The 23,301-nt window shown below is 37.7% G+C and overlaps 1 long non-coding RNA gene across 1 annotated transcript in view; it reads left to right on the forward strand.

The window, feature by feature from the left end:
- Window positions 1-973: 973 nt before the first annotated feature.
- Window positions 974-23,301, forward strand: part of LOC143675980 (uncharacterized) — a 62,917-nt gene continuing 40,589 nt past the window's right edge. Inside the window, exon 1 of the long non-coding RNA XR_013171730.1 lies at window positions 974-1,040. This is a non-coding gene — a long non-coding RNA (uncharacterized LOC143675980). The remainder of the gene's footprint in view (window positions 1,041-23,301) is intronic.

A 23,301-nucleotide genomic window follows, 5' to 3' on the forward strand; every position in this document is an offset into this window, starting at 1 on the left:
GCAAGAATAGTGCCCCAAGAATTTGAGATAAACAAAAATCTGAAAGAGGGTTAAAAATGGCATATTTGAAAGTATAGACGTAAGAAGTTAGAACCCTATGGTAAGAAAAGTATCCTATAAAAAGGACAGCCAGAATTGATACAGGCCATGTAGAACTTCTCAAAATGAAAAATAAGGGAATTATAATGAAAAATTCAACAGATTGGTTAAAAACAGATTAGTGAAGTAAACACAACTAAAGAGGGAATTAGTGATCTGACAGCTTTAAGAAAATTAAGCAGAATGCTGCACAGATAAATTGAAAATATGAAAGACAGTTGGAAGACTTGGGAGGATAAAATGAGAAAATGCAGTAAATATCTAATAGGAGTTCTAGAAAAGAATAAAACATTTAAAAATGGAGAAACAGAATGAGCAGTGGAATGACTAGATAACTAATTATCTAGGATTAATGAAAAGCATGAATCCTCAAATTCTAGAAGTACAACAAATCCTAAGCAGAATAAAGTTACATTTAGACATAAAGTATTAAAACTGAAAAATGTCAGGGACAAAGAAGACATTTTAAACTCAAATCTTTTAAACTTAAAAGATCTAAATTTTCCCTTTTAACCACATTCACATATATAATTCAGTGCTGTTAATTACACCCACAATAATATACTAACCATAAACCTAAATAGAAATTCTGTACAAATTAAGCATCAACTCCCTATTCTCTACCCCTAGTCCATCCCCTGGTAACTTACAGTCTAGATTCTAATTGTATGAGTTGACTTATTACAATTAGTTCATATCGATGAGATCATACAATATTTGTTTGTGTTTGACTTATTTCATTCATCATAATGTCCTCAAGTTTCATCCATGTTATCACATGCATCAGTACCTCATTTCTTTTTATGGCTGTATTTCATCCTTTTTATGACTGTATAATGTTTCATGCATACAACATTTTGTTTACCATTCACAGGTGATGGACACTTGAGTTGCTTCCATCTTTTGGCAATTGTGAATAGTGCTGCTATGGCCATTGGTGTGTAAGTATCTGTTTGAGTCCCTGCTTTCAATTCTTCTGGGTATATACCGAGTAGTGGGATTTCTGGGTCATATGGCAATTCTGTACTTAGCTTTCTGAGGAACTGCCAAAGTGTCTTTCACAGTGGCTGTACCATTTTACATTTCCACCAGCAATGAATAGGTATTCCTATTTTTCCACATCCTTTCCAACACTTGTAGTTTTCTGGTTTTTTTTTTTAATTGCCGCCATTCTGGTGGGTGTGAAATGAGATTTCATTGTCCTTGTGAGTTGTATTTCCTTAATAGCTAGTGATATTGAGCATCTGTTCATGTGCTTTTTAGCTTTTTGTATGTCTTCTTTGAAGAAATGTCTACTTAAGTTGTTTGCCCATTAAAAAAAATATATTTCTATTGAGAAATCTTCACACACAGTCCATACATGGTATACAATCAATGGCTCACAATATCATCACATATTTCTGTATTCATCACCATGATCATTTTTAGAATATTTGCATCACTCCAGAAAAAGAATTAAAAAGAAAAAAGAAAAAAAACTCACGTCCCATACCCCTTACTCCTCCCTCTCATTAACCACTAATCTTCAATATACCCAATTTTTTAAATTCTTTATCCTCCCCCCAATTATTTACTTATTTTTTACTCATCTCTCCATACCCTGGAGGAGCATTAGACCCAAGGTTTTTGTAATCACACGTCTCATTGTAAAAGCTATATAGTTATATAATCATCTTCAAGAATCAAGGCTACTAGAACACATGGTTCAACAGTTTTAGGTACTTCTCTCCAGCTACTGTATACACTATTAACTAAAAAGGGATATCTATATAATACATAAGAATAACCTCCAGGATAATCTCTCAACTCTGTTTGAAATCTCTCAGCCACTGGAACTTTAATTTGTCTCATTTCTCTCTTCCCTCTTTTGGTCAAGAAGGCTTTCTCAACCCCATGATGCTGGGTCCCAGCTTATCCTCAGGAGTCATGTCCCATGATACCAGGGAGACTTATACCCCTAGGAATCATGTCCTATGTAGAGGGAGAGGCAGTGAGTTCACCTGCTGAGTTGGCTTTAGAGAGAGGCCACATCTGAGCAACAAAAGAGATTCTCTGAGGGTGACTCTTAGGCATAATTATAATTAGGCTTAGCTTCTCCTTTGCAGGAATAAGTTTCATAGGGGTGAACCCCAAGATCAAGGGCTCAGCCTATTGAATTGGTTATCACCACTGCTTGTGAGATATCAGGAATTCCCCAGATGGGAAAGTTGAATATTTTGTGCCCCCCCCCCCAGTCCTCCAAGGGACTTTGTAAATACTTTTTTATTCTCTGTCCAAATTACTCTGGGAAATATAGGGGCATCACACCAACCTGTGCAAACCAAAAAGATCGCATGCCCTATTCAAGATTCCATACAATTATAGTGTTCAAATAAACTGACCATGCAAGTTAAATTAGATAATGTGCTACTCAAAATACAAATTTTGCACCAAATAAACATCCCTTCCTTTGGTCTCACACAGAAGTTGAAGTTTTAAAATATGGACCATATCATCCTTTCCACTGTATTCTGTTTTACCTTATTCCTATCCAAATCAGCTTCATTTATATCTTCAGTCAATGTCTGATCACTTTTTTAACAAGTTGCTTTATGGAGTAATGCTGACTTTCACAGCTTCTGTGTGCTAACTCAGAGTCTCAGGTGTCACATAAATACTGAAATTTCAGGGAATGACCAGGTTCTACACAAATATCTCAGTGTCTCAAAATTTAGAAATAACAGTTACAGCTCCTGAATATATTTTACTGCTATAAGAGCTTACAATCTAGCACCCTTTACAATAAGTTTGTTCATTTTTCACTTGGGTTGTTTGCTTTTTTTTTATTGTTGAGAGGATTTCTTTATATATTCTGGATATTAAACCCTTATCAGATATGTGGTTTCCAATTGTTTTCTCCCATTGAGTTAATTGTCTTTTCACTTTCATGATAATGTCCTTTGATGCACAAAAATTTTAATTTTGAGAACTCTTATTTATCTATTTTTTCTTTTGTTGCTTGTGCTTTTGGTTTAAAGTCTGAGAAACTGTGGCCTACCACAAGATTCTGAAGATGCATCCCTCCATTTTCTTCTAAGAGTTTGCTATTTATGTCTTTAAATGTTTTCTGTCCCTTCCTCTCTCTTTTCTCCTTGGATGATTCCAATTACAGTTATATTAGGCTGATGTAATTATTACATAGCTTACTGATTCTCTGTTCAATTTTTCTCCAGTTTATTTTCTCCCTACAGTTAAATTTTGGATAATTTCTTCTTTTCTTTTGTGATGTCTAATATGACTCTAATCCCATTGAGCATATTTTTTATCTCAGACCTTGTAGTTTTCATCTTCAGAAATTTAATTTGGGTCTTTTATATATCTTCCATATCTCTCCTTAACATGTTCAATTCTTTCTGTACTATTTTGGACCTATGGAATACAGTTACAATAACTATTTTAATGTCTTTCTCCACTAACTCTATATTAGGTCTGAGTCAATTTTAATTGATTAATTTTTCTCCTTATTATGTGTCATATTTTCCTGCTTCTTTGTATTCCTCATAATTTTTTAACTAGATGCCAAATATGGTGAATTTTACCTCACTGAGTGCCAGATATTTCTGTATTCCTGAAAATATGCTTGAGCTTTGTCTTGGAATTGTGGTTAAGTTGATTGGAAATAATTTGGATCCATTCAGGTCTTGTCTTAAGATTTATTAGTTGGGATATGAACAGGATTTAATCTAGGGCTAAATATTCCCCATTACTGAGGCAAGACCCTTCTCATCACTCCACCTAGTCTCCCTTGAATTAACAGATTTTCCCAGCCTGATTGGTGGGGACAAGGATTATTCTCATATATGATGAGTTGTGTGAGGTATGAGTACTTTCCCTTCTGATTCTTTTAGATGGTTCTTTCTTCAGCCTTGGGTGTTTTCCTTATATGCATGCACTGACTAGCACTCTGATGAATATTTGAAGGCACTCCTCTACTGAGCTCCTGAATTTCCCTTCTGTGCAGCCCTCTCTGGTGTTCTTCCCTGCAAACGCTCTAGCCACCTTGACATCCTCAGACTCTTGACTCTGTCTCCTCACCTTTGGGAGTCTACTAGGCTTCATGTAGAACACGCCCTCTGTCATGGTCAGGTTCATGTGTCTACTTGGCCAGGGAGTGATGCTTGATCATCTGGTCAGGCGAGTGCTGGCCTGTGTGTTTCTATGAGGACATTTCATGGACTTAAATCATGATTATACTGGCTGCATCCACAGCTGGTTGCATTTGTAATCAGCTAAGGGGACTATCTTCTGCAATGAGTGATGCTTAATCTAATCACCAGAGGGCTTTTAAAGAGAATTCAGAAGAGACAGTCACTTCTTCCTGCTTTAGCTGGCAAGCCTCTTCTGTGGAGTTCATCCAGATCACTCATCGGTGTCTCCAGCTTCACAGCCTGCTCTACAGATTTTGGACTCTTCCATTCCCATGGTTGCCCAGCCAGCCTCTCCTGAGAGTTCATTGCAAACCTTCATTGGAGTGACCAGCTTGCAGCCTGCCCTAAAGGCCCTGAACTCTACATTCCCACAGTTACATGAGACACTTTCATAAATTTGGAATCTATGGAAATCTTCTGCTGATTCTGTTTCTCTAGAGAACCCTAGCTAATACACCCTCCAACTTCACTGCAGAATGGAACCTTTCTCAAGGCAATGATCTGGGGCAATAGTAGAGCACACTTAATTTTTTCATGTCTCTCAGGGATCATAGACCATTATTGCCTGTCCTTGAAAACCACAGGTTCTTTTTTTTTTTAATAGTCCTTTTTCATTTGTGTTAGGTGGGAGGGTGTTTTAGTTCTCAAGCTGCTAAAATAAATACCATATAATGGGCAGCCGTAGTAACAACATGAATTTATTGGCTCATGGTTTCAGAGGCTAGATGGCTTTCTCCTTCCTGAGGCCAGTATCCTCTGGCTACTTGGATATCTTTGGGTTTCCTTTGTTTCTCCTTTATCTTCTGGATTCCATTGACTTCTAGCTTCTTGCTTTTCTCCATGGTTTTTCTCTCTGTGGTCTTCGCTATAAGGTCTTCAGTAATGGATTAGGACCCATTTTGATTCAATTGGACCACACCTTAACTAAAAACATCTCAAACGTCCTATTTACAAATGAGTTCACATCCACAGCACCATGGGTTGGGATCTGAACTTGCCTTTTGTGGAGGATATGATTCAATCACCATCTAAGGGTAGATCCTGTACTTGTTACCCTATTTTGGCTGGAGGTGGAAGTCACTTATATTAACTAAAAATTTTAAGGCTACTGTGGTGTAACTCTTGAGGGAAGTGTGTTCCATAAAATGGCCCAGAATTCTGGATTACTGTGATCACATGGTATCTCCATCTTTGGTAGTCTGGTTCAGGTGTCACCCTGGCCAGGTGATGGTGCCTAGTTCTGTTGCTGTGGACTTGAATCATTAGCATGTGAAATTCATCTATGGCTGATTACATCTGCAGTGGACTAAGAGGAGTGGCTTCCACAATGAGTGGTGTTTAATTTAATTAGCTGGAGGCTCAAAAGAGAGGCGTAAAAGAGATTGCTCAACAGCACAGCACAAACAGCTCAGCATACCTCATTTTAGCACTTGCAGCTCAGCCCAGAAGTTTGGAAATGTTGAAAGGAATCTCCCCAGGGAAAGCCGTTGGAACCCAGAAGCCAGGAGTGAAAGTAAACACATCACTATGTGCCTTTCATGTAACAGAGAACCTCAGATGAAAGTTAGCTGCTTTACCACTGAAGAACTATAAATTTTTAACTAAATAAATCCCCTTATTAAAAGCTGATTCATCTCCAGTGGTTGCATTCTGGCAGCTGTGGCAAACTAAAATGCCATTTAAGGCTTCTCAGTCACTGACTGGAAATGCCAAGCTCCATCTACTGCACCTATCCACTGAACAGTAGGCTCAAACACATGCCAATAGAGATGTATTCAAATTGTAAAATCAAAGAAATTTATAAATAGTAAAAGCTAAAGCAGCTGTAGTTGAAAGGAAAAATGATCAGGCAGTGCACCAGTGGCTCAGTGTCAGAATTCTCGCCTGCTATGCTGGAGACCCACGTTCAATTCCTGGAACCTGCCCATGTTAAAAAAAAAAGGAAAAATGATCTAAACTTAGGTGTGGCTATAAAATGTGATTATTTACTTTCTTCAATATTCTACCCAAACACAGAAAGCATTTTTCCTCAAGTGATTCAACTGTGTCCTTTCAAGAAAATCTATTATCTTTTATGCGTTTGTGCTGCTTTTGTGAAATTCAAAAATTCAGACAATAATAAACATAAAAAGAGAGCAATAAAACTACCTTATTTCTAAAAAGCTAAAATTCTTAATAGCTGTTATGTTATCTTATATATTTTAAAGTACTAGGATTCTGATTAATACCACACCCAAGGCCATGACTGTTTCATTTACTTGAGTAGTTTATTCTTATCTAAAAACCCTTTTAGAGGCTGCTTTTCTATAAGATCAAATCCCAATTTCACAACAATGTTAAGGTATATTTTATACTGTGTTGTTTCCCCAGTAGTTTTGGATAGCACCAAAGGTTTACTCTAACGCTATATCCCTTGGATAGTAGCTAGAACAGATACAAGAAATAATTAGGTGGGCCTTTTGATGTTCTATATTTTTAATTAGCTCCAACAGTGGTGTTAGAGCTGCTCTGGTATCAACCTCACAATGTGAGAACATATTTACTAAGAAAGAGGTGCTCAACCAGTATTAGAAAGGTAATATTACAAGGGTTAAATAGTATTAATATGAAGGTATTTCAGCTATTCAGGATCTGCTTTCAGGATAGGTAGATGCATCTTCATTTTGGTGGGCAAAGACTAGCACACTGTCTGTCAAAAAGTAAGTTGATCTCCAAGAAGATTTAGTTTTAAATCTAAAATATACTCATCAACTTCTGGCAATCATAACAAATAATTTACAGGATGGATCAGAGGGTCCTGGAAATTTGTCAGTACCCTCACTGGCCCAAACATGTCCTCACCTTCAGGGTGTCTTTGACCAAATGCTTGTGAAATAGTTATGAGTTATATAAAAAGATTAGAAAAAATGACAGCGGGTTCACAGGTAACCTTGTCTTTGACCCTTGCCTTCTTTCTCTTCTTTCCCCTCCTTTTTGCTATGTCTCTTGCCCCTTAACTGGATATATTAGTTTTCTATTAATGTATAATAAACTACTACAAAATTAGCAACTTAAAACAATACCCATTTATTATCTCACAGTTTCTGTGTTTCAGGATTTGGGGTATGACTTGTGTCCTGCACTCAGTGTCTCAAAAGAAAGCCCTGGCTAGGCTGCAGTTCTAGTTAGTTGGATGCTTGAGTGGAGAAGAGTTCATTTCCACTCTCATTCCAATTGTTATTGGGGTTCATTTCCTAACTGAATGATAGAGGGTCTCATTTTCTTGCTGACTATTGGTTGGGGACCACTTGAAGCTCCGAGAACCCACCTTCAGATCCTTTCCACAGGAGTCACTCCAGAAACCTTCTCACTCCCTGGCAGATTCCTTCTTCAAGGCCAGCAGAAGAATCTCTTCAGCTTTAAGTCTCTTTTAAAGGGCTTATCTGATTAGGTCAGATCAACTCAGATTAATCTCCCAATTCAATTAAACTCAACTGATTAGGGACTCTTATCACAGCTGCAAAATCCCTTCTCCTTTGTCATGTAACATCACCATATTCACAAGTCCTGCTCATACTCAGTGAGAAAGGATTATACAGTCAGAGGCTATCTTAGAATTCTGCTTACCACTCTTGCAAAGGCTGTTCTGATGGCTATGGGGATGGGATTGCACCGAAGAATCTGAGCAGGAGGTATGAAAACTGGAACAGTATCCAGTTGTTTCATTTGCAAGTTTCCAGCCATTAGAGATGAAAACTGCTACCTGAGACAAAGCACAAGGACATTCTTCTCCTCACTCTATAAAATTTGACTCGAGTCACACTCCTTGTTTCTTTCTTTTTTTAATTTTATTTATTAATTTAAAAAAATTTAACAACAAACGAACAAAAACATTCTTAACATACGATCATTCTGTTCTACATATATAATCAATAAATCACAATGTCATCACATGGTTGCATATTAATCATCATGATCATCAAACTCCTTGTTTGACTCAAGGGACTCTGATGTGCATTAGCTGATATGCACACACCTTTAACCTATATTTGAGTCATGTAAACTATTTTCTCTTGACAATTATAACCCAATAGAGTAATCTATTCTCCTCCATTTGATATTGTTGGCCACTAAGCTAAAAAAAAGTCAAAATAAGAAACCGTTTCACTCGTTAGCAGCAGGAGGTTTCTAACCTTCCCTCCCCTTTGCCCAGAGTCTTCTGCTATAAGCTACATGTCAGAACTCGAAACATCCAAAAGAAACAGCAAGAGAATGTTAAACTCAGTTACTTAATGAAAACACTGGACTTCCAGTTTCTGCTTCAACATACGAAGTTCTTGGAAGTCATCACTTCCATGCTAATAATAAGAAAAAAGTTGACCAATCTGAAAAAAACAGCTCTTCTTAGATTCATCAGAGAATTCAGGTCACAAAGCAAGCAGCTGTCCCAAAAAGCTGTAGTGAGAAGCAGACAGAGAATCCCAGGTTACCTGGGGCAGAAGCCAAGCAGCAGCAGTGCTCCACTGAAGCCAGTACCAATGGGAATACATAAACATCAACTGATGAATTGCTGCAGGCTCAGCGATGACGAGCTTGAGAGGCAGAAATTCCAGGGAATCTCTGGGACTATCCACACTTTCATGAGTTTTACCTCCAGGAGTCTCACCAAGTTCTCACTGTGAAGACTGGATGAAAATTCCTTATACTTCCAAAAGGGGGAGGGACATAGTAACCATGCTGAAATATTTGGTCAAAGGGACACATCAATAAAGGACTGCTTTCAAAATAAAATATTTTACCAGAGCCTAACCGATTTAGCATTTCCCAGGGCCTACCTAACCCGGGGAAAGACAAGAAGCCCAAATCCAGCTCCCTCTAGCTTTCTTGTCTTATTTAAGGGGGTAGGAAATCCTGAGAAACACTTGGTAACGTGATAGCTCAGGGGCACAGGTTCACCTAAAGACTGAAACATAGAGCTATATATAATATTCCCCCTGCACCCGCAGCTTGCTATCATATGAATACAGCTCCTGTATAATAACAGGGTATTACAAAGGAAAGGACAAGGCTCTAACCTTATTTAAGAAGTTTTTTAGGGAAAACCAAAGAAAACATGGAAGACAACAACAAAGCACTATAGAAAAGTTTAGCCTCTGACACCTAAAGCTACAACAAAAAGTAAATACTGCCTAACTCCTAAACTAGATAAATATAAAGCCTCACACAAAAGTCCTACCTACCACAGTCCATATTATCTGGTACATCATGTCCAGCTTTCAACAAAAAATTACAAGGCATACTAAAACGTTAAAAACACACTTGAAAAGGACAGAGCAAGCTTCAGAACAAGACTCAGATATGGCACAGATTTTGGAATTATTAGATGGAGAATTTAAAATAACTAAGATCGATCTGATAAGGGCTGTAATGCATGAAGTGGGCAACATGCATAAACAGATGGGTAACACAAGCAGAGAAAAGAAAACTCTAAGAAAGAATCAAAAGAAGATATTAACAATTGAAAAAAACAGTAACAGAAATGAAGAATATTTTTAATAGACTCATCATTAAACTGGACAGGTTTGATGAAAGAATAAGTGAACTTGAAGATATGCCAATAGAGACTTCCAAAATAGAAATATAAATGGAAAAGAAGAATGAAAAAGAAAAGAACATTCAAGAATTGTGGGACAATTACAAAAAGTGGAAAATATCAAAAGAAGACAGAACAAAGCAAAACAAATATTTGGATTACTAATGACTGAGAATTTTCCAAAATTAATGACAGACACCAAGCAACAGACCCAGGGAGCTCAAAGAATCCACCAGGATAAATAACAAAAAATCTACACCTAAGCATATCAAATGGAAAGTTCCAAACATCAAAGAAGAAGAGAAAATCTTGAAAGAAGTCAGAGGTACAAAAACACTTTACACACAGAAGAATAAAGATAAGAATTACATTAGACTTTGTTTTTGTTTGTGAGCCGCTGGAATGCAATATACCAGAAATACAATGGCTTTTAAAAAGGGGAATTTATTTGCAAGTTTAAAGTTCTAAGGCCATGAAAATGTTCAAACTAAGGTATCCAGGGAAAGATACTTTCTTTCAATAAAAGCCCATGGATCCAGAACACCTCTGTCAGGTGGAAAGTCACATGGTAATGTCTGCTAGCTTTCTCTCCTGGCTTCTTTTTACATAAGGATTCCATGGACAGTCTCCTGCATTTCCAAATATCTCTGGCTGTGTGGCTTTCTTGGCTCTAAAGCTCTTTCCAAAGTAGTTCCCTCTTAAAATGCTCCAGTAAGCAATCCCACTTTGAATGGATGGAGACACATCTCCATGGAAGCCATCTAATCAAAAGTTACCACCCACAATTGGATGGGTTACATCTCCATTGAAACAATAAAAAAGATCCCACCCAGAAATAGTGAATGAGGGTTAAAGAACGTGGCTTTTCTGGGGTACATAACAGATTCAAACTGAAAACACTTCTCTTCTGAAACCACCCAAACAAGAAGAGAGTAAATATTTAGTATTAAAAGAAAAAGACCCACCAACCTATAATTCTGTATCTGGTGAAATTATCCTTCAAGAGTGAAGTACAAATAAAGACCTTCTTGGGCAAACAAAAATTGAAGGGATTTGTTGCTAGTAGACCTGCCTTGGAAGAAATGTTAAAAGAAGTTCTTCAGAGAAGGAAAATCATATAGGTCAAAAACTCATTATCTAAGGGTAGTCCAATGATAGAATTCTCAGCTGCCATGCAGGAGACCGGGTTCAATTCGCAGCCCATGTAATTTCCCCTCCCACTCCCACCCCCAAAATTCAACAAATGGTGCTGCAATAATGGGGTAGGCACATGGAAAAAAAATAATGAACTGTGACCCCCACTGTTCTAGTTTGCTAGCTGCTGGAATGCAATATACCAGAAACGGAATGGCTTTTAACAAGGGGAATTTAATGAGTTGCTAGTTTACAGATCTAAGGCCGAGAAAATGTCCCAATTAAAACAAGTCTATAGAAATGTCCAATCAAAGGCATCCGGGGAAAGATACCTTGGTTCAAGAAGGCCGATGAAGTTCAGGGTTTCTCTCTCATCTGGAAAGGCACATGGTGAACGCAGTCAGGGCTCCTCTCTCGGCTGGACAGGCACATGGCGAATACGGTATCATCTGCTAGCTTTGTCTCCTGGCTTCCTGTTTCATGAAGCTCCCCGGGAGGCGTTTTCCTTCTTCATCTCCAAAGGTCGCTGGCTGGTGGACTCTCTGCTTCGTGGTGCTGCAGCATTCTCTGCTCTCTCTGAGTCTCTCATTCTCCAAAATGTTTCCTCTTTTATAGGACTTCAGAAACTAATCAAGACCCACTCAGATGGGTGGAGACACATCATCCCCTAATCCAGTTTAACAACCGTTCTTAACTAAATCTCATCAACCAGGGAGATGATCCCATCACAGTCCCAAATACACAGCATTGAATAGAGACTATTCTACCTTTAAGAAATGGGATTTATATTAAAACATGACTTTTCTTAGGGGGCATACTTCCTTTCAAACCAGCACACCCACCATATAGCAAACAAAACAACAAACACACACACAAACAAAAAAACTCATATCTACATAAAGTAACAAAGAGCATTCAATAAGGCATAAATGAAAGTAAAATGAAATATATTTATTTTTCTTATTCTTAATTTATCTTATAGATAATAGTTTGTTCAAAATAAGAATAGCAACAATATATTGAATAATTACAGCTTATGGCTAAGTGAAATGAGTGACAGCTATAAGGGACAGGAGGGAGTAATTGGAAAAATCTGTAAAAAGATACCTGCACTACTCTGAAGTGGTATAGTGCTATTTGAGAGTGGACTCAGACTTGTTGAAATATATTGTACAAGCTCTTTGGCAACCACTGAAAAAATTAAAAAGAAATATAATTGATATGCCAAGTGAAGAGTGAAAATGACATCATATAAGTACTCAATTATAACTAGGGAAGGTGGGAAAAGAATGGAAGACAGAAATAAAAACAAAAAGCAAAGAAAGGGCAATGAAGAGAAAACAGCTTTAAATATGGTAGATATTAACCCAAATAGATTATTAATCATGTTAAATGTGAATGATTTAAACACACAAATTAAAAGACAGATACTATCAAAGTGGATAAACACAACATCTAACTATATTTTTACTACAGGCAACATGTTTTAAACATAAAATCACACATAGATTAAAAATAAAGGAATGGAGAACTATATACTATGCTAATAGTAATCTAAAGAAAGTTGGAGCAGTCATATTAATTTCCAACAAAGCAGATTCTTGACAAGGAAAATAATTAAGAGTTAAAAAGGGCATTGAATAATGCCAAAGGGATTGATTCTCTAAAAAGATTCTCTAAGAAGACGTAATAGTACTTAGTGTGTGCAAACATGACAACAGAACATCAAAATAAGTGAGGCAAAAACTGATAAAATTGCAAGGAGAAATAGACAAGTCAACGATTACAGTTGGAGACTTCAACATCCCTCTGTCAGTAATTGACAGATCCTGCAAGCAGAAAATCAGTAAGGATTGAGTTGAACAGCTCCATCAATCAATTGTATCTAATTGACATTTATAGAATACTCCATCCAATGGCAGCAAAATATATGTTCTTCTCAAGCCCAGAAGCAGAGAGATCACATTCTGGGCCATCAGGCACAGATGTTTTTTGCTTTTATTTATTTAGCAAAATAAAAAAAGTAGAAATCATATATTATGCTCTCAGACCACGGTGGAATTAAACTAGAAATAAATAACAGAAAGATGGCTGGAAAATCCCCAAATATTTGGAGATTAAACAATGTATTTCTAAATATCACATGGTTAACGAAGAAGTCTCAAGATAAATTATAAAACATTTTGAACTAAATGCAAATGAAAATATAACTTACCAATATTTATGGGATGCAACCAAAGCAGTGCTTAGAGGGAAATTTATAGCATTAAATGCATATATTGGAAAGAAGGAGACTCTAAAATCAATAATCTAAGATTCCACCTTAGGAAACTTGAAAATGAAGAGCAAATTCAGTACCAAGTAAGCAGAAGAAAAGAAATAATAAAAATTAGAACAGAGATCAATGATATTGAAAACAGGAAATCATTAGAGAAAATCATTAAAAACAAAGGTTAGTTCTTTGAAAAGATCACCAAAATTGACAAACTTCTGGCCTGGCTAACAAAGAAAAGAAAAAAGATATGAATTTCTGATATCAGAAATTAAAAAGAGGTCATCACAATTGATCTCAAGGACACTAAAAGGATTAGGAAGGAATATTATGAACAACTCTATGTCCACAAACTTGATAACTTAGAACAAATGGACGAATTCCTTGAAAGGCACAATCTTCAAAACACATGAGGAGAAATAGATCATCTGAATAAGTATATATCAATTAGAAATTGAATCAACAATTAAAGATATTCCAAAACTGAAAGCACCAGTCTAGACAGTTTTACTGGTGAACACTATCAAATATTAAACAAAAAAAAAAAAATTATAGAAATTCTCTCCAGTCTTTTCCATAAAATAGAAGCAGACAAAAACTATCTAACTCATTCTAGGACCAATATTACCTGAATAACAAACCAGACAAAGAAATTACTAGGAAGGAAAATTATAGACCTATATCTCTCATGAACATAAGTGTAAAAATTCTTAACAAAAATTAGTAGCACATAGAATCCAACTATGTATAAGAAGAATTCTATACCTTAACCAAGTGGGATTTCTTCCAGGTGTGCAAGGCTAGTACAACATTTGAAAATTAAAAATGCAATCCATCACCTCAACAGGCTAAATAAGAAACATCATGTGAACATATCAATGTTATGTTCTTATGATAAATACTTATGATAAAAACTCTGCACAAACTAGGAATAGGAGATGAAGAACATCTACAAAACACTACTGCTGAAAACATATTTAATGGTAAGAAACAAGATGCTTTTCTCTAAGATTGGGAACAAAGCAAAGATGTCTCCTCTCACCCCTCCTGATCCACATCGTACTGGAAGTCCTAGCCAAAGAAATAAGATAGACAATAAAGGGAACTAAAATATTGGGAAGGAAGAAATAGCACTGTTTTTGTTTGTAGATGATATGATTGTTTATGTAAAAAATTCTAAAGAAGCAACAGAAGAAGTAAGTATAGCAAGGGGGTTGGACACAAGGTTAATATACAAAAGGCAACTACTTTCCTATATAACAACAGTGAATAATTGGGATCTGAAAATAAAAGCACTGTACCATTTACAATAGGACCATAAAAGAAAAAAAAGACACACTTGGAAAGTTAATAGTAACATATCAATATTGCTTCATCAACTGTAACAAATATACCACACTGTTCTAGTTTGCTAGCTGCCAAAATGCAATCTACCAGAAACGGAATGACTTTTAAAAGGGGGAATTTATTAAGTTGTAAGTTTACAGTTCTAAGGCCATGAGAATGTCCAAATTGAAGCAAGTCTATAAAAGTGTCCAAATTAAGGCACCAACAAGAGGTTACCTTCACTCAAGAAAGGCCAGTGAAGTTCAGGGTTTCTCTCTCAACTGGAAAAGGCACATGGCAAACATGGTGACATCTGTTGGCTTCCTTACCAGGCCTGTTGCTTCATGAAGCTCTCCCCAGGGGCATTTTCCATCTTCATCTCCAAAGGTCTCTGGCTGCATGGGCTCTCGGCATAGTGGCTCTACTGTGGCTTTCTCATGGCTCTAAAAGGACTCTCTTCAAAAGGTTTCCTCTTTTACAGGATTCCAGTCAAGGCCCACCTGGAATTGGTGGAGTCACATCTCCCTCTAATCAAAAGTTAATACCCACAGTCGGGTAGAGTCACATCTCCATGGATAATCAAAAAGCTCCCAGCCGGCAATGTTGAATGAGGATGAACATGGCTTTTTTGGGACCCACCACAGATTCAACCCAGCACACACCAATGCAAGTTGCAAAAATAGTGGAAATTCAGTGTGTGTGTGTGTGTGTGTGTGTGTGTGTGTGTATGCGCGTGCATGTGCGCAGGATATATGAGAACTCAGAAAAAAAACCCATACCAAATATTCTTGACTTTTGATATTGTAGGGAATAGACACATGGATGATCTAATGTATTTCTCATAATGAGAGGATATCTGACACTGTATCAAGGGACCTAGGACAAAGGCTATCCAGGACTATTTTAGGACAGAAGCGGATGAATTGGTAAAGTTGATGGCTTTCTAAGGTCAATGGAACAAAGAGGTACAAGAATTGTAGCTATTTATTTTTAAATGCTGTACTATTTTCTGATGGGCATATAAGGAAACCATTTGTCTTTCTTTTGGATAATCTCCAGCCCTCAATTTAGTAAGCTATTTCTGCAAACCGGAATGTAACTGCCTATGTTCCAACTGACCCGTCAGAATCCTACAAGATATCTCAAGATGGATGATTAGCTGATAAATCATTGGAGAACAATGACACCTCTAGAAACAGAATTCAGACAAATTATTTAAAAATGGGGAAGGCTTAAAAACATCACAAAAACTTCTGGCTAAGAAACATAGACCTAAACTTTACTTTTTGTGTTACTGCACATCTCTAATCAAGCCTTTTGGAGGTAGCACCACTAGTGTAACATATGAAGATTCGGTAGAAATTATGATGTATTTTGATAGCTCTTGTCTGAAAAATGCTTATAATGATGGCAAAATATTATGCCAGATGCCTTTACTGAATTTAATTAAATAGTATGCAGGTATTTGCATAGGTTCAACAGGAATCTGTCCTTTTGTTCCCTATAAGGATATAATTGAATAATCCAAATTGGAAACCATGAACATGCTACAAATGTCACATTTAAAGGTTATTCTTATTTAATTAATAGGACATGTCCAGTTGTAAAGAACCAGGACTGTGCTTCATATATGGAAATAATGCCTTCAAATCTCTCTAGCTACTTGGCCTGGTACTTGAACTATGGTTTACAGAACCTCAGCCTTACAGATGGTAATGAGTATGGACTGACAAACTTTGTGGATCTTCGAGAAAAAGGGATATCATCACAGTTAAAGATATTGAAATTGAAAGTCAGTATGATGAATTAAATGTTCTTAGTTCATGGACTCAAAGTAAACAAACTGAGAGGAACAATAAAAATATTCTAGCCCATTGAAGTTGTACAAAATACTACCCTAGGAGCTTTATAAAGCAACTAGACAAGGGTAAATTCTTTAACCTTAGAACTGTATTAGTTTCGTTAGCCCTACACCCAGGATCTCTTTCTGTATTTTATCAACACAAAAATAATGATACTGAACAAGAAAATCAGATTTCATTTCTTAAATCCTTGCTTTAGTTTAGGACTAGTAGATGTTCAAGAAGAGAAACTCAGAAAGAAAACCATATCTTGTCTTTGTGATGTAAAGGAAAAGAAAGCATATTGTGCTCCATAAAGGAAAGAAAATATTGTATTCCTAAAAGCTTTGCATCCTGAGAAAACCATGAATGCAGAAACTTCCTAAAAGGCACAAATAGTAAGGATTTTCTCATTGCCATGCATCTTGAGATCTGTAACATCTATTTTTTTTAAATCAAAACCAATTCAAACCTTATGCTTTCAGAAATGTCACCTGCTATGTAATAATCTGAGCCATATGCAGTATTTCTCAACAATATGTATTCTTTCCACTTGAGGATTATCATCAGGAGGAAATAGGGTTGTGATTGCATTATGGGGGCAGGGAGGAATGTGGTGGCACCCAGATGCTCTGCCTGAGTGCTACTTCATGCTCCTATGCCCAGTTGCAATGGTAAGTACACAAGTGGAGCCATGACAGCCTGAGAAGGCCTTGATGATTAGGGGCTGTGACCCTTTTGGGATGACATTATGGGTCATGCTATAAGCCACCCACCATCAGAGGAGGTAGCTGAAGGTGAAGGGAGCCTAGAATCGATGGAGAAGGTAGGTGATGAGTATCATGGGGAGATGATGCAGGCTTGAGACCAGCTGCAGTGAGGACTGGATTTGTCCAATTAATCTTTCCTTTCGAAGAGACCAGGAAGAAGAGTCCACTGAAATCCTGGAAAAGCTGCCTCCCAAATGTATAGGAAGAAGTGAATCTAAGTGGGCATGTGGTGATCTTCCATGGATATGGGAAAGCACCACTCAGATTGCACTCCAAGGAGGGACTTGTGACCCAGCGCCTGGGAGTATTGTCAGTCAATAGTCCCTAGTTGTCAACTCGTTCAGGGTTTTGCCTCAGCAGCAGGCTTCCTCACCTGAGCATATCCTTACTGGGTCAGTGACCCATTATGGTAAGGGTAGAAACATCTAGACATCAGGGCTCACTGCAAGATGACTCCGATGGGCCATATATGCTCCTCTGGGGCTGGCTGCAGCTTTCTAAGATGTACATCACAGTTCTACTTTTCCCTCTCTCCAGTCCTGCTGCCTCCCCATCCCATCCACAGATGTGGGTGCTTAACAAATATCCTAGATGCCAAACTCCTTCTCAGTGTCTGCTTCTGTTACTACCTGTTGGTCCTAGAGAGGAAAAGAGGAAGTGGTTACAGAATCCCCAAGGAAGGGAATCATCATGTAAAGAGGGCTTGAGAGGGCTTTAGGTGGAGGGATGCATGCAGACCAGGGTGGCTCTGAAAATAGAAAGTTAGCACATAAAAGATAACCTTACACCTCTTCCTTATAGTCTCCTGTCAGGACTCCCCATTGACCAAACCACACCAGAAGCTGAGAGGGCAAAGGAAACAATTGCTGTGGCCCATTCAGGGCAGTCTCCCGGGGCCAAGTGCAGGGTTGAGAAGGGTGCCGAGTGGTTCTGGTGGAGCAAAGGAAGACATCTGGCACATATGGGATCGTAAAAAACAAGGAAGGAGAAATTTTCAAGATGAGTGAACAAAACTGTCAAATGCTATGGAGAAATCAAGTGAGATAAGAACTAAAAAACATTCTCTGGATTTATAGATGAAGATTTACCCATCTTTGATGTAAATAATTTAGTGGAGTAGTAAGAATAGAAAACAGTGCAATGGTTTGAGTAGTGAACAGAAATCCAGAAGTAGAGATGAATGGGGACAACCCTTTCCATATGATCGTTTGTGGAAGAAAGAAAAGGGGTTAAACATAGGGTATTTGTTCTAATTTTTACAATATGAAGAACTTTTCTTTTTTTAGAATAGGAGATAGAAGCATGATTCATGGCTAATGGAAAGTGCTGTGTTATTGATTGAAGAGACATCTAAATGCTTTAAATAACAGATGTGTGGAAATCAGCAGAGAGGAGAACAGAGGAAGGAGCCATTGATTAAGTCCTAAGCTGAGGAGACTGGAAGAAGTGGTATCCAGACCAGAGCATGGCAGCCTAATACAGGGGTTAAAATGTGGACTCTGGAGTTGGGCAGCCTTGGATCCCTCACAGATTATCTGTACTTTTGGAAAGAAACAATCTCTCTAAGCCATAATTTTGCTGATTTGTAAAATGTGGATAGTGATAGCATCTACTTATGGGATTTTAAGAACTTTAAGATCACACTTATACAATGCTTAGCATGTCGGCTGGCACCTCCTAACTACTCAATGAGTGATATTTACTGTTATGATTAGTACTGAGGAGGAGTTAGCCTGAGGCAGGGGAAAGAACTCTTTTTATTTGTGAAAATAGGGTAGTCAGAAGGACCAACTGGGAGAATGGGGAAGTTATGTATGTGACAAGGGAGTAGAGCAAGGGAGCTAATGCTATTTTGTTTCTGAGAAATAGAAATGGGCAAACAGGGAAAAGTTGGCATAGGTGGATTGAGGAAACTGATTCAAATTTTATGGAATGGAGGAAACTGATTAAAGAAACAGATTTCTGGGCAACATGGAAGACTTCCTTGAGCTTGGAGGCTGTGAATTTGTAGTGGCACCAGTCTGTGTGATTGTGTGATTTTGCTCAGCACAATGGAAACAAGTCATTTACTGATAATGTGCGCTGGATTTAGCCCTCAGTGCCCTGACAGGCAAGACAAAAATTAATACATGATGGATTGCACGGTTTTCATCTTGTGAAATAAAGTATAATCATATTAGCAGGGGCACTTTTTTTTTTTTTGAAACTATATACAGGGATGAATCCATTAGGAATACTTTCCTATAAAGGATTTGGAGTAACATATCAGGCAATGTTTTCAGCTCTGATTTGCAAAAGATGGAGAAACATGCACTTGGGATTAATTATTATGGAGAAACTGAAGGCTGGAGAAGAAAAAAATGCAGCTGAATTGGGTGCTATATAGAAAAAAAAAATCTCTGCCATGTAGTCTTTGGCAAGAAAAAAGGATGCGAGGAAGAGAAAAAACAGTTGAGCTTTAACTCAGTGAAGACATTTCTACAGAGCTGAAAAAACAGGTTCCAGATATGTTGCTTCCTGACAACCAAGGGCACAGGGAAAGCTTAGCATTTAGGGATAGCTTTCCAACTATTATGGGTAATTATGGGTAATTAATGCCTTCTAACCCTTCTCTATCAAATAAACAGATGTGTCAAGCTTGCCTTTGGTAAGGGCTGATTTAACATCAATTCCTGGTTGAGTTACCTGGAGAGGGCTTGCCTGAAAGGTCAGCATTTCCTGCTGCTGACTGAAGAGAGATCCAAAAGCTTTAGGAAACATGTGTGGGAGGCAAAGATGTCATTCTAATATTAAATGTTTAAAAGGCTGATGTGAATCCTCCTTCATCCCACTTTCCTGGGGGCTGATATTGTTTGTCCAATTTCATTATTTTCTCCTCTTTCTTAAAAGCGCTATGAAGAAAAATAAAACCTTTATACTTTAAATTAGTAAAATTGACCTAGATTTTTGAGTGCTTTTGGGCACTTTGCTATGAGATCAGTGGAGGTGTTTCAGGACAGGTTGAGACTTATGTACCTAGATGGGCCAATAACTTGGAGCACCTTCAAATATCTATTTAACATTTATTAGAAGACAGGCCTCAGAAGGGGGAAAAGGAGGAGAGCCCTTGGGGTTCTTTTAGAACAGAGCTCAGCCTCTGTTCTAAGTAGGTACTCCACAAAGCAGCTTTCTGGTCCCTAACGCCTGGAATCTTGCATACTAATAAAAAGTCCTGGAATTATCTCGACTACTCTATTGGAAGGGATTTGCATCTTGGGGTTCTTATCATTCATGTTTCCCATCTCTTAGGTTATCACATTGTCCCTTCCAACCACATATTCTTCTCTCTGAGAGACATTTGAATAAATGTAATTTTTTTCCTTTCAATATTTTCTAGTGATTTTTTAAAGTATACCTTATAGGTGAGATTAGGGCTTTAGTGAACTGGTTACTTGGTCTGTCTCTTAATCTAACTCAATTTGGGAACCAACGGCAAACTAATAAACCAAATATAAACCACTGTATAATATCAATGTATCAGAAAAAACTGGTCTGAGATATCCCCCAATTCCACATTCTTCTAAATAGATAATCAATAGCTGGTGGCTCTGTGACGTTTCAAGATGTGATTCTCAAAGGGACAGAGTCAGAAAAAGAGTTAAATGGGCACACATACATGTGCACAAACATACAACTTGTTGAAGGTGTTTTTAGTGAAGCAGATAATTAAGAAACACAGGAATTTGAAAAGGAAATGTTAAAGTGAGTTATTGATTCCTTGACTTAGAAATTTCATCATAATGTATGTCACCATGCCAAAATTTTGAATAATGAGGTATAGGGTTTGTCTCTTTCTTTTTGATCTAACTCTTGTTTAGCACTTGTAACAAGTCACGAGACTGTAGTAAAATAGAGGGTATTGTAATGGTGCCTGTTTTGGTAAATGTGTATGTTTGAAAAGTGAAGTGGGTATGTTTTCCTTTTTAGCTTTTCTTTCAGAACAGAACTGCCCACTCAGTCCCCAAAAAAGAAAAATGAGGGGAGAAGAGGCATATTTTTGCCCTGGAAGATTGTGTTCCCTTTAACGTACATGCTATTTCAATGGAAATGATGCCTTGGAAAGGACAATTGTTATTTATAAAGAAGATTGTCTTTAGAGGCAAGATTTGTCTGAAATTCCTAAATGCTATTTTTGCCTTAGAACATTTCTCTGTTTCCAATAGTTTCTTTTTCTGTTCACCTACTAGAAAGGGGTGATGGTCTTTTTGTGACTTCTTGAAGGTAGTCAGCACTCCAGACAGGACTATAATTCCCTTGGGTCCTGTTTTATGATTTCTTAGTCTTCTCCGTGCCACCACCAGCCACTCAGTACCTTCAGAGCTCGGAACCTCGCACGGTGTCAGCAGAACAAGATCCTGGTTCTCCCCCACGCCAAATCCACAGTCTTCCTAACTCCCTTCTTCAGGAAAAACATCCTTTAGGGTTGATTAGATTGGGAAAATTTTACCAGGTAATGGAATCACTTTGAATGAAAAGGAACGGCTTGTGTCCTAGGTATTCTCCTTTAACAGCAATGAAATTAATTGAGTACCTACTATGTGCTCAGTTACTGTTTTAAGAGTTTTACATCGCTCATTTACATAGCACCCCTAATGAGATACTATTATTTGCTCCATTTTCATATCAGGAGGAGGAGGTACAGAAAGGCTTAGGAGCATGTCTGAAATCTGTTAAGTGGCAGAGTTGGAATTTGAATCCAGGAAATCTAGATCTGGAGCTTTTGTATGTCAGGGCTGTGCTTTGATAAGCTATGCTATCCACACACACACCCACCCCCTCTCAGCTTCCCACTTCCTGTTTCCCATAGGATAAGCATGCTTGGACCAGACCTGCTTTTTTGGGACAGACCAGCCATTCCTTTCACTTCAGCTCTAAGCAACTTGGTGGGCAAGTAACTCAAGGACTCTCTGGTGATCTGGCCTTTTATCTTTTCTCTTCCTTTTCCTTATTTCCAATACCTACTTATTTATGTTGGCTCCATAATTTAGATTGGGGAGCAAGGGCTATCTCCATTAGGCCTTGAGCCGAAGTTATGCATTTTAATTCAGCCTTTGCCAGAACACTGTTGCAATGCTAGATCGTTGTCCAACTATTAATAGAAAGGTACTCTATTATTCATTCAGCTATTATTCTATGCAAGGAGTTTCCTTTAGAACCTTGCAAGAGAAGCTAGGGGTGAATGGCAGGGAGGTATTTAGGCATTCCTTGGTCGGAAATCAGAATAATTTCAATAACAAAATACTTGACACTTGACCCCCAACAGATAGGCCAATCATGGTTTTGAATTCGGAATACTCAACTCATTAGCCATATGTGAATTTTAGTGGCAATTTAAATTCCCAAAGGAATATGAGAATTTTTGTACTTGGCTGCTGCCTACATTAAGCAGGGTTCTTCTGATCACAAGCAACGAAGATCTACTAAAACAAGCTCAGAAGTGATGAAAGGAACTATTATATAGCTGGGCTGATGGATAGCCATCAGGAACCAAGACAGTTTATCTTTCATTTTTCCTTTCTGTCATGGACCAGAGGCCTCTCTTTGCTCATCCTCTGTATTCTTCTCTCTATATAACAGCTGGTTTGTTCTGCTTGCTCTTAGATTTCACTCCACATTTGAATGCACTTGGATATTTATTGCCAGCTTCTCTCACTTTAGTTTACACACACACATCCACACACATCACACATACATCATGGTGTCTAGTTTTTTTTAACTGACCTTAATTTTTCTGCTTACGAATCTGAAATTTCCAGGCTAAAAATGCAGAAATCAAGATTACATTCATAAGTCAAGCTATAGGCCTCACTGGTCATTTTATGAATGGATGCCCTTTGAACCAATTAATCAGGGAATCCAGGGAGAGGGCTGTGGTCCTGTAGTGCAGTTCATGGTTGCTTAGAAGGGGCTGTGGACGGGCCCTGAAAATGTGTCCAAATTGTGCTTTTTACTTCTAGGGGTGTCCAAGATTAAAACAAAAGTGCAAGTTTGTGGCAAAATAAGACTTCCTATTCAATTCCTGTGCATAAGTAGTAAAGGTATCCTGCATAGGTGTATTAGA

Source organism: Tamandua tetradactyla, chromosome 3 (assembly GCF_023851605.1).
Source record: "Tamandua tetradactyla isolate mTamTet1 chromosome 3, mTamTet1.pri, whole genome shotgun sequence".
In the NCBI taxonomy this organism is placed as follows: Eukaryota; Metazoa; Chordata; class Mammalia; order Pilosa; family Myrmecophagidae; genus Tamandua; species Tamandua tetradactyla.